Source organism: Apodemus sylvaticus, chromosome 13, assembly GCF_947179515.1.
Source record: "Apodemus sylvaticus chromosome 13, mApoSyl1.1, whole genome shotgun sequence".
In the NCBI taxonomy this organism is placed as follows: Eukaryota; Metazoa; Chordata; class Mammalia; order Rodentia; family Muridae; genus Apodemus; species Apodemus sylvaticus.
The window spans coordinates 76,192,596-76,205,277 of NC_067484.1; the positions used below are offsets into that span (position 1 = coordinate 76,192,596).

At 37.5% G+C, this 12,682-nt stretch overlaps 1 pseudogene; it reads left to right on the forward strand.

Moving 5' to 3' along the window:
• The first annotated feature begins 1,653 nt into the window (after nucleotides 1-1,653).
• Nucleotides 1,654-10,700, forward strand: LOC127663666 (60S ribosomal protein L7-like; annotated as a pseudogene).
• The last annotated feature ends 1,982 nt before the right edge of the window (nucleotides 10,701-12,682 follow it).

A 12,682-nucleotide genomic window follows, 5' to 3' on the forward strand; every position in this document is an offset into this window, starting at 1 on the left:
AGGCAGATATATAGCTGCATCAGAGGCCTTTGGAACAACTCCAACTTTGTGCTTTGAAGTGGAAAGTATTGTCCCCTCATCAGCCAAGGCATCTGTCTGTGAAATCAAAGGCAAGAATATTTAATTACTATCAGTACCAAGAAGCCTATCCAATAGTATTTGTGTCACTTAAACGCCAGGGAGACTAAGCCTTTCTGCGCAGGACAGGATAAATTCTATTTTTCTCTTTTTCTCTAGATTTTCGTGAAGACACATGACAGGCCTCATTCCGCTAAGGAAAGATAAAAAGTTGGTGATGCCGTGAAGGTCAAATCTCTCCAGAAGATGCTGTTTCAGATGATCTTCATGCTACATCTAGCAGGTGCCTCTTTACATGGACTTCATGGGCTTCATCCTCCATCAACAGCAAAATCTGGCTCTGAAGATACTATGGACTGCTTCTAGGAAGCGATATTCTCTAACTCCTCTCTTCTCTCCAAACCTAACACTTAAGTACACGATCACAGTGTGTCATCTCCATTTCCTGGGTTCTTCTCTTTGTGAGTCACTGAACCACCTTGAGAATTTTTTTTTTAATTCGATATAATTTATTTACATTTCAAATGATTTCCCCTTTTCTAGCCCCCCCCCACTCCCCGAAAGTCCCGTAAGCCCCCTTCTCTTCCCCTGTCCTCCCTCCCACCCCTTCCCAGTTCCCCGTTCTGGTTTTGCCAAATACTGTTTCACTGAGTCTTTCCAGAACCAGGGACCACTCCTGCTTTCTTCTTGTATCTCATTTGATGTGTGGATTATGTTTTGGGTATTCCAGTTTTCTAGGTTAATAACCACTTATTAGTGAGTGCATACCATGATTCACCTTTTGAGTCTGGGTTACCTCACTTAGTATGATGTTCTCTAGCTCCATCCATTTGCCTAAGAATTTCATGAATTCATTGTTTCTAATGGCTGAATAGTACTCCATTGTGTAGATATACCACATTTTTTGCATCCACTCTTCTGTTGAGGGATACCTGGGTTCTTTCCAGCATCTGGCAATTATAAATAGGGCTGCTATGAACATAGTAGAGCATGTATCCTTATTACATGGTGGGGAATCCTCTGGGTATATGCCCAGGAGTGGTATAGCAGGATCTTCTGGAAGTGAGGTGCCCAGTTTTCTGAGGAACCGCCAGACTGCTTTCCAGAGTGGTTGTACCAATTTGCAACCCCACCAGCAGTGGAGGAGTGTTCCTCTTTCTCCGCACCCTCTCCAACACCTGCTGTCTCCTGAATTTTTAATCTTAGCCATTCTGACTGGTGTAAGATGAAATCTTAGGGTTGTTTTGATTTGCATTTCCCTAATGACTAATGAAGTTGAGCATTTTTTAAGATGCTTCTCCGCCATCCGAAGTTCTTCAGGTGAGAATTCTTTGTTTAACTCTGTACCCCCATTTTTTAATAGGGTTGTTCGGTTTTCTGGAGTCTAACTTCTTGAGTTCTTTATATATATTGGATATTAGCCCTCTTGTAACATTACTGGGCTCTTTTTTTTTCTTTTTTTTTTTTTTACTTTTTTACTTTTTTGCATGTATATCACTATGCCTTGGAAACTAGTTTTTCTCTTCCCATGCATGAATGAGCAAACACTTTTCCTAAATGAAATCTGGAACTATCATGAGGGAAAGTTCTGCAGACAGTAAGAGCATTTACTTCAAACAGACTCTCAGAAGACAGGTAAGTCCTTTCTTGCGTAGTCCACAAGCAGGTCAGAAGAGATTGTTCTACTGACTTATGACCATTTAGGCTGCCTATTTCCCAGTGAAACTTAACATCCCCGAAGGCAAAACCGCAGGAACCTGTTGTCAAAAACCCCAAAGCTGTAACAAACTTCAGCAAACAAAGAATGTAGTAGATCTTAACATTTTGGTTGGGTTTTTCTAAATCCTAAATATTCTAATGGGTTCTTAGCGTTTTATTTTATGGTTTTGGAAGAGCTGCTGAAATTAGCTTGCCTCTACGAAAGTCCTACATGGCTGCCTTGCTTTTTGCCCAAAGGAGTTGCTACACTCTGGCTGAGAACCATTGTGATATCTAACTCTTATCTAGACTCTTAGGAATGATGCCCTTCCCTTTTCACTCTCTGCCTCCACTGAAAACTATGAAAACTATGGAGGCCTAAAATGTTAACCAAAGTAAACACTGGGATGTTGCATAAACATGATCTCACTCATGCCTTTGCTCAGGCGGTTACTGAAGAGATAAATGGTCTGACTGATAGGTGAGGACTAAAACTCCCTCAGGGATCACATCATCTGCTCAGCATCATCTTCAAGGATTCTGCCAATGCCAGTAAACCACCCACCTAAATATAGACTCCTCCCACATTGGACAGGATTTACTTGACTATATGATACTTTTGCCTCTAGTTTCAAGAAGCCAGTTCTTGAGGGTTTTTGTTGTTGCTGTTCATTTTGCTTGTTTGTTTGTGACATGGTCCCCTGAAGCTCAAGATAAATTCAAATTCCCTATTTAGCTAAGGTTGGCCTTGGAATCCTGATTTCCTCTGCCTCCCTCAGTAAGTGCTGAGTTGTTATTTACTTTAGTCTCACCCAACACGGAGAAAATGGCTATGGCTGCCTTGCAGAGTAAAAGGGAAAGAGGCAACTGGACAAAAACTGCAGATAGCATTATTTAAGTAGTAAACAATGATTATATTGTTTCACAAAAGTTACAGATGTTGGGGTTTTGTCTAAGCTCCACCCCACACCTACCTGGCAATAGCCAGGTGTGCCCCGCCCCAGAGATCTGGCCCACTATAAGAGGGTCTACTTGCTTCTCCTCTCTCTCTTTGCTCTCCACTCTCCCACACTCTCTTACCTCTCTGCCCCCCCCACGTGGTCATGGCCGGCCTCCACTCTCTATTCTCTCTCTCTCTCTCTCTCTCTCTCTCTCTCTCTCTCTCTACCCCTCTCTCTCTACCACTAACTCCCATCCCCTATTCTGAATAAACTCTATTCTATACCATGTCTCTGTGTGTGGTCCCTCAGGGGCAGAGGTGCCCAGTCAAGGGCCCACCTGGACACCTTCCCCCACTCCGCCTAGCCACACTCACCTAACCCCCTATACTCCTCTCTTTTAAGCCCTTTCATCTTGCTGCCGAAAGTCCTTTCAACAGACCCTTTAGTAACAGAGCAACCAGAGGGAAACTTCAGTTTCTCCAGGAAACTGGAATTCAGTGAATATGCTTATATTATAGCTTTCTGGTGAAAGCCATTTTGGGCTTGAAGTAAGATGATAGCTAGTGACTCTATGTTTCAATAAATTAATTCAACAAAGCTGGAGTTCCTGTTATCAGAGAGGAAGTCATAGTCAGCTGGTTAGGTTCTCCCCCCCCCCCCCACCATGTGCTGCTGACATTGAGAACAGGAAGATGAAACTTTAGCTCTCCCTGGGGCTTTTCTAGCTCATTTTTGTATTTTTAAAATAAAAGGAGGAAATCCTGTATGTCAGTTGGATGAGAAGCCGTGTTAAATAGCACATGGCAAAGGCGGTACCATTTTTCATTCTCTCTTTCCCCTTTCATTGTCTCCTTTTCCCCAGACAAAACAAGTGAAGTGAGTGAGACACAGGGAGCACTCTAAGAGCCTTCTCTTGGATCTGCCTCTAGGTATAGTGCTTGCTCTTACAGCCTCTACAGTGGAATTAGCCTCTGGGCTTCTGGCTAACCAATGGCTTCACACCACTTGCAAAAAGTAGGATTGGTACAGATGAGCTCAATTCCACCTCATATACTAAGGAAATAATTTAATGCAAGTTAAAAGTCACTCAAATCTATGAGAGGGAGGAAAGGACTAAAGGAATTCATAGAGCAAGGAATGGGAAAGAGAAAGGAAGATTGCATGTTTCTCCTTACAATCAGAATATAGAAATGTGTGTGCGTATGCATACATGCATGCATGTGCGTTCATGTGACTGTGTCCATTCTGACAAGAAGCAGAATGGTGACTATCTGGGGAGAGAAAGGGGCAAACATGGGAAGAAGATGGCCAGGTGAAGGAATTATAACAGGCAAGTGAGAGAAATGTATAATTACACTTGAATATAAATACATCATAATGAAATATATTTCATATGCTAATACTTAGTATGTTGGATTGAATAAGAATGACCCCCATCAGGTGCCTATATTTGAAAACTTGGTTTCTAATTAGTGGACCTATTTGGGAAGGATTAGGATGTTTGGGCATGTTGAAGGTTTGAATAATCAGAATTTGACTGGATACTAGGAAAAATCTTGATGTATCCCTGGTAAATTCTTTTTTGGCAATTCAGTTTGAGTGAGACTGTGAGAAACACTGGCTGATTAAAACTGCTCAGTCCACAGTGAGTACTCTCACATACAGTCTGCTCATTTCTTATGACCTGGGTTGTTCTAACTGAAGATACAGACTCTGACCTCAAAAACTTCTACTTGGGTTCTATTTCCAATCCACATCTTATATTGGCCTTGGGGAAATAAAAGATTGTCTCAATTTCTTCAGTTGTAGAAAAAGGGTGACAGATACTTCCTGATTGTTAAGCGGATTAGCTGCTACTACAACCCTGGCTTCTCCCGCATTGTATCTCAACTTTAATTTATTATTTGTCACCTTCTTCAATTTGCTGCCATGTTCCTAAGATCCTTCCCTCACTGGTTTCCTGTAGAGTTGCCCCTTCATTTCTGTCTGTGCTCTTACTATTCAACAAGGCCTCTGTCTAAGTCAAATGGTGCAGCTAAAATAGAATTGGACAATGAATTGGACATTATCAAAAACCAATACGTAAAAATCATATCCTTTGACTTCTAATTGTGCTTTTTTTCTCTCTCTTATCATCCATGTTAACTGTCCTTTTTAAAATTATTCATGCATTTACTTGGCAAATGCATGAACAGAAAACCATAGGGTGGTGATTTGTGTGGAAACACAAAATAAAAAAGAAGCTTTCTTCTCTATAACAGTCTACAATACAATAGGGGATAAAGCAGGCACCCAAATTGCTGTAATGTTAAATGGACAGTGATGGCTTTATTATAGAAGCAGTGGGAAACTATCGTAAGATCTGGACAATATAGAGATAATAGCAGACTGCAAAGCAGGAAAAGACTTCAAGGAGGAAGTGCGTATGTTGTTCTTCAAGACATGAGCATGCTTTCTGCAGACTGAGAAGATCTTACCCCAAAGGGGAAGGTCCACAGGTTAATGAATTTCTGCTAAGTATCACTGTTGTAGATGAATCCTGTCAAACAGATATTGAGAAATAGCCACAGGCCCTACCTTGGATTTGATAAAGGTAGAGGTCACCCTAGGAGATGTGTTCACTTGCATTTTCCATCTAACAGTGAGCTCCTTCAACACTACCTAAATCTCTCTGAAAATTGGACAAATCGGCCTGTTTTAGTTTCACTCAGAATAGAAATCAATATTGAAAAAATAATTTTCCCATCCATTATGAACAAAAACATGATACCGCTGACATTCCTGTTGGGTTGTTTCCTCAATATTGGCTGTAGTACTTTGCAAGGAAAAATCATTATGTGTGATTCTCAGCACATATTTACGGAGCACCTAACATGTTCTGGGCATCATGTTCTCTATTAATTATTTCTAGGATCACAGTATTTAATTGATGCATGCAATTGATGCATGCATGATGTAGACAAAAGTACACAGACTTAGAGAAAGTAGCTTCCTAAATGTGACATTGCCTGTACATGCATACATCAAAGACAGAATAAGTATATTTTTAAACGATTCCTTCACTCTCACACTCTTTCCACCATCAAATACAACTAAATATTCTGAGTCATTGTCATGTGTTTATTTTAAATACTCTAATTGTTCTTGTAATGTGAATGCAACTGCATATTTTAGCTTATTTTCATGCAAATCCTGCTTTAAGGAATGCAGTGAAGTTCCATCTATCAGTAATTTCTTTTACTTGTTCCGTAATTTTCTATTGAGGTAATAGCATATAGCATATTCTAACCCCCCTTCTAATTCTACATTTAGATAGATTTTTCTTTCCCTATGACTTTTATATACTTTACTGAATAAAAGAATTTGTATTTATGTGATATACTTGTATGAATTTACAAAGGTGTATGGGTGTGTGTGTGTGTGTGTGTGTAAGTCATAGGTTGATATTGAGTATCTTCATCAATTTTTCTTCACTTTTTTTTTTCATTTTAAAGCTAGGGATTCTCACAGTCCTAGAGCTTACTGGCTTACTGATTAGCTAGCCTAGGTAGGCCCTGAGACTCTGGGATCCTCTCTAGCTCTGGGATTATAGTGCTATATCTGTTTTTTGTGAACAGATTCTGGGTGTTCGAATGCAAATCTCCATGTCTAGGGAAGAAGCACTTTACTAACTGATCACTATCCTTCTAGCCCCTGGACTGTGTCCTCATCCACTTACCTCAATGAATCCTTTGCATCAGCGTCTAGAGCTCAATAGAGGAAATATTTTAGCTTTGTAAGGTACTGCTAGACCAGTCTGAACCAGGTATCTACACAGGAATATTTGTGAGAATTGGTGGATGAGCTCTGATCTACAGTTGAGATACAGATATGTTTATTAAAGTTGTGCATTTCAATTTCTTATTGTTCTTCATTTCTGTTGTTTGAGAATACCATTTTCCATTTTCTCCTTTCAAACCCTCCCATAAACCCTCTGCATTCTCCTTCAAATTCATGGCCTCTTTTTCCAGTGGTTGTTAGTACATGAATATATGTATTTTTATAGACATACATTTTCTTAAATATAGCCTCTTGAATCCATACAGTGTTACTTGTAGTATGCTTTGGGAACTAACCATTTGGCATTGGATAGCCAATTGCTGTACTCTTCTCTAAAGAGTACTTACTAGCTCCCCCGCTCTCAGGTTTCCTTAGTTGACTATAGTTTTTATTATTTGTATAGGGCTGAAGTCTGGTAATCTTTTCTGCATCCCGTTGGGCATATACATTGGTGACTTCCTTGTTTAGCTCATGTTTGGGTAGCTATGCTAACATCAGAAGCCATACCCAGAAGTCTCATCAACATGCACTTCAATTATACAGAATTTACCTGTTAGTTATAGCTGTGCTCTTTTGTGGCATCCTTGGTATTTTCTGTGAACATTATTCATTTTATTTATTTATTTATTTATTTATTTATTTATTTATTTATTTATTTATTTTGGTTTTTTGGATTTGTTTTTTGTTTTTTTTTTTTTTTTTCCAGACAGGGTTTCTCTGTATAGCCCTGGCTATCCTGGAACTCACTCAGTAAACCAGGCTGACCTCGAACTCAGAAATCTGCCTGCCTCTGCCTCCCAGAATGCTGGGATTACAGGCATGCGCCACCACCACTCAGCTATTCATTGTCTTTAAATATAAGATATTTTGTCTTTTATATCTGTTCACTTTTTAATTCTATTTCTATTTTATTGAACATTCTCTGACTACATATTCTGATAAAAGCAAAATGGTAAACAGAAGTTATAGTCTGTCTTTGTTTTTGTTATTTATATTAAAGAGATTATTTTTATTTTCTTCCCTAAGGCAGAGCCTAACTATGCCCCAGCTGGGCACTGAATTTGTGATTCCCCACCCCCCTTCAAGTCTTCAGGTGCTAGGATTACCAGTAAGCACTACTGCACTTAACTGATAGGCCTTCCCCTTATTTCATTGCTGTTCCTTTTTATTATTATTCCTGTTTTTATGATTGTGAATGAATGCAAACATTTTCAAGAATTTTCCTGCATTTGCTGAGATGGCTGGGTTGTTTTTCTCTTATTTTTATTAATGCAATATATAACATTGGAAGGATTTAAAAATATGAATCCAACTTTCAGTTTGTCCTAATAGCAAGCTTATTTTGTTACAATTCATTACTTTTTTGTTATAATTTTTACAATTTTGTTACGATTAATTCATAATAATGTTTTTAAATTAGTACACAAAATTTCCTAGATTCAATCTGATAGTAAACAGTTACTACATTTTACACATATTTAGGAGGTGTATGGAATCATAATTTTCTTATGTTATAATTTTTTACTGGATTTTTTTCATGTTTATAGTAACATCTAAAAAAGTTTTAGAAATATTTCTTTTTTCATGTGGTTCCTGAAAGAGATCAAGTCTTTCCTCAAGTTAACTATTCTTTTTGTAGTTTCTCTTGACTTTTATGCTCAATAAGTCATACATAATCTTTTTCTCAGATATTTTATTTTTAATAATTTAATTTTATTTTGATCTTCATGTGTCGTCACTGTGGCTTGGCTGAGATATTCCACTTCCTCCCATACTGTTTTCTTTGAATTCTTGATAATTTTAATCATTTTTTGAGGCTTTCATCTGATAATTCCAGTATAACAAGATCATTATCTATCCCTTTTATCACGGATGACATCTTCTTTCTTCTTTATATATTTAATAAGCTTGGATAGTTTATTGGGTATTATAGTTTCTCGATTATTGAACATTTTGTTGAGCATAAAATATCTTGATTGTTGAGCATTATTGAGTTATTTTTCACTTCAAGTTTCATTCCATCAGAAAATTTGTTTGCTTGTTGTCTTAGATATTTTTTCTATTTTATGTTAAGGTACCAAAAAAACTAACAAAAAGATATTATTGAGATCTTATAGTTTCAGTGGGTTAGAGTTCATGACCATCATGGTAGAAAGGGTAGAAGCAAGTGGGCTAGCATGGTGCTAGAGCAATAGCTGAGATTTTACATCTTGATCCATAAAGCAGGAAGCAGAGAGACCTAACAAGAAATAGTGTGGGCTTGTGAAACTTCAAAATCCAATCCCCTTCCAGTGACACTCCTCTTCCAACAAGGCCACACCTCCTAATCCTTCCTACACCGTTCCACAAACTAGACCAAGCATTCAAACATAGGAACTCATTGGGCCAATTTCATTCAAGCTACTGCACTTGTAAATCAACATGCTATTAAGAGTTATTTATTTTAAGTTTTAGTAAGCTGAATTTAATAGAGTCTTACCTAGAAGACCAAATAAATAATCCTCTACCCAAACCTTCTTTTGTTGGAGTCTATAATGTCTGTTTTATCTATATAACAATTTCCATCTACTCTGGTGATGACATACAAATATTTTTAGCCCTGTGTGACATCCAGGCATTGATTTGCCACAACTCTTCCACTGGAAGTTAACCCACATCACTCTTATCTGTTCTACAGGGTCTTATCTTTAGATACACATGATTTGAGTATCATTTATCAAAAACTTGAAGTAAGGTTGTAATACAATGTTTATTTGGTTCTGATTAATGAGCTGCAAATTACACTCATTAAACCTTAAATTTTGATTTACTGTTTTCTTCACAGGACCATCTTGCTGAGTTTGTATTTGCCTCATGCTATGTTCTGGAGAATGTTATGGCAAAGCTATTGAACAATTTTGGAGTTAATGTTCTCTACTTACCTTCTCATGAAATTATAGTTATACATTGCCTTTTGTCTTACATTTGAAAACAATATACTTCAGAAATTTTATTTAATCATATACTTGGGAAGATGAGGCTAGTACCAGTTGCCGTGTTATTGCTAAAAGTCAATGTCTCTATTGGTTTTTATGTCTTATCAAGAATATTGAGATGATCTATGTTAGATAATAGTTACATATAAACTAAATAGCCACAAATAATCTTGGGACAGGTAGATAAATACAATTATATCTGGCACAATTACATAACAAACATATTCTGTTGTAGATTTTTCTCCTTGGTTCTTCAATAGAAGCTTGGGATGAGAATCCAATGACAACAAAACTCATTTATGCTTAGTAATTGACATTCTTTCCAAAGCAGTAAAATGTCACTAATTCTGCAACATAGATATCTACATCCACATTAAAAAACAAAACACAACAAAACAAAACAAACAAACACACAAACAAAAAAACACAAACAAAAAACTCTTTTTTTTTTTTCCGGCTGGAGCCATGGAGGCTGTGCCAGAGAAGAAAAGAAGAAGTTTCTGCTGTGCCAGAAACCCTTTAGAAAAAGGGAAGGAATTTTGCAGAGTTAAAGGTAAAACACCTGTGGAAGAAGTTTGCAAGCACAGCAGTTTGCAAAAGGCAAGGAGGAAGTGCATCTATGAGAAGGCAAAGCACCATCACAAGGAGAACAGCATGAGATTCAGATGACTAGGAGGGCAAGAAAAGATGGAACATCTATGTGCCTGCAGAACCAAAATTGGCATTTGTTCTCATAATCTGAGGTACCAATGGAGTAAAGCTGAAGGTGAACAAGGTATTGCAACTCTTTTGTCTTCGACATATCTTCACTCGCACCTTTGTTAAGCTCAACAGGGCTTCAACTAACATGCTGAGGATTGGGGATCTGCGTGTGTGGCTACCCTAACCTAAAGTCAGTAACTGGGCTCATCTACAAGCAAGGATATGGCAAAAGCAGTAAGAAGCAAATTGCCTTGATGGATTGTTCCTTGATTGTTTGATCTCTTGGTAAATTTCAGCATCATCTGAATGAAGGATGTAATTCATGAGATCTGTACAGTTGGAAAATGCTTCAAGGAAGCCAATAACTTCCTGTGGCCCTTCAAATTATCTTCCCCACAAGGTGGCATGAAGAAAAAGATTTTGTTGAAGTGGGAGTTCAGGCAATAGGGAAGACCAGAAAAACTGGCTTATTAGATGAATGAACTAAGGTGTTACCCCATGGTGTTTTTGTGATCTGATCAGTTAATAAACAATCACAGCTTGGCAAATTAAAAAAAAAAAACCTCAAAAACTGTATCATAAAATACCTTCAGAATGTTAAATTTAAATTTAGGTATATGTATCTGTGTGTGACTATGTGAATACCCATGTGGCTCCTGGAGATCAGAGGACTGCATAGAATTCCCACCAGAAGTTACAGATGACTGTGAGCTCCCTGACATGGGAGCTGGGAATTGAACTCTAGTCCTCTGGAAGAACACAAGTTCTCCTAACCATAGTGCCATCTCTTTGGCCCCATAGAAGAGGTTTTCAAAGATTATTTCCATAGAAGCTATAGTTACATATGATTTAGAATTTCTATAGAAAATTGAAAGTTGAACTCTGGATTAAAGAATATTTGTTTGTATCAGAACAAAGCACACATGAGTTTACCCATTGCACTGTCCTCACAGACATTGTCTTATTACTTTTTCTTTACTTTTCATAGCTAATTCTTTCTTTTTCTAAATGATTTTTTTGTTTAAAATAACATTATTGCAAATGGACTTCCCTTAAAATAGAATTATTGCATTCAAATATTCAAATCCTGCATACAATGTAGGATTTGGGTGTCATGATTTATTAGTATGTTGTATGCAATAGAACACAGAATGTGAAATTTTGGTATCAAATAGATTTTTATTCTAAGCTTTTAAACTACTTTAAAATTAAAGCACAATTACATCATTTTACCCATTCCATTTCTTCCTCCCAGTCTCTTCCATATCTTCTTTTTTCCCTCTGAAATTCATGACCTTTTTGTTGTCTCTGACTCTGTCTCTCTCTGTCTCTGTCTGCCTCTGTCACTCTCCCTCTCTCTCTCCTTCTCTCTCTCTCTCTCTCTCTCTCTCTCTCTCTCTCTCTCTCTCATACACACACACACACACACACACACACACACACACTTTATATGATTTCAGAACTGACTATGGGGTATATATAACCAATCTAGGAGCACTTTTCTAAAAATAACCTATTTCTCTTGCTGTCTAAATGTCTTAGTTGCCTGCAGTTCTTCATCTAGGGTTGAAGCATGCGAGCTTCTCCCTTCCTTGTTGTCATGTGTATGTGTGTTGTCTTTTTTCAGGACTTATTTAGGTCTTGATCATATTTCATGGGTGTAGCTTCTCTGAAATCTCTAGGAGACAAAATCCAATGTAATCTTCCTGTGTCAGTGGTTGTTGTGGACTTTGTGCCCCTTCTTCCAGGATTTCTGAGACTTGGGTGCAGGAGTCATGTTGCAGATATATCAGTTGGTGAGGAGCAACACATAGTCTCCTTTTTTCTCTGCATTTTGATAAGCTGTGGTTTTCTGTATTCTAATTTATAATACTTATTTATTTATAATTTATGTGTGAATGTGTGTGTTCACATATGTGTGAGTCTCTGTGCTGATACAGAGGTCAGCTGACATCTTGTGGTAGTTGGTTTTCTATTTTATCCATGTGAGCTCCAGGAATTGAACTCAGGTTGTCAGACTTGACAGAAAACACCTTTATATGCTGTTGCATCTTACTAGGACTGACCTGATCTATATTCTAATATAGGATAGGGAATTCTTAAGTTTTATGGCTTTGGATTGTATCTGTATTAGTTTCCTACAACTTAGAAGTTAGTAATTGATACCTTGAATGATTGTCTTGAAAAAAATGAGGTTATATATGTGAATAGAGCGGCAGGTGTTTCCTAAGTACTACATAAATGCTGAGAGCTCTTCATTGTGTTGGGACAAATATATACAGAGACATGAGCAGTTAGATTGATAAATTACATATATAAATCTGTATATAAATATTCAGAAGCTAGTCATGGTAAGAAGCCATTCCTGTTGAAATAATAAATTTTATCTTATAGCTTGGAACACGAGTTATCTAGACAATTGATCAAACAGATTGGGTCTATCTGTGATAATGCTTCCAGATGATATTC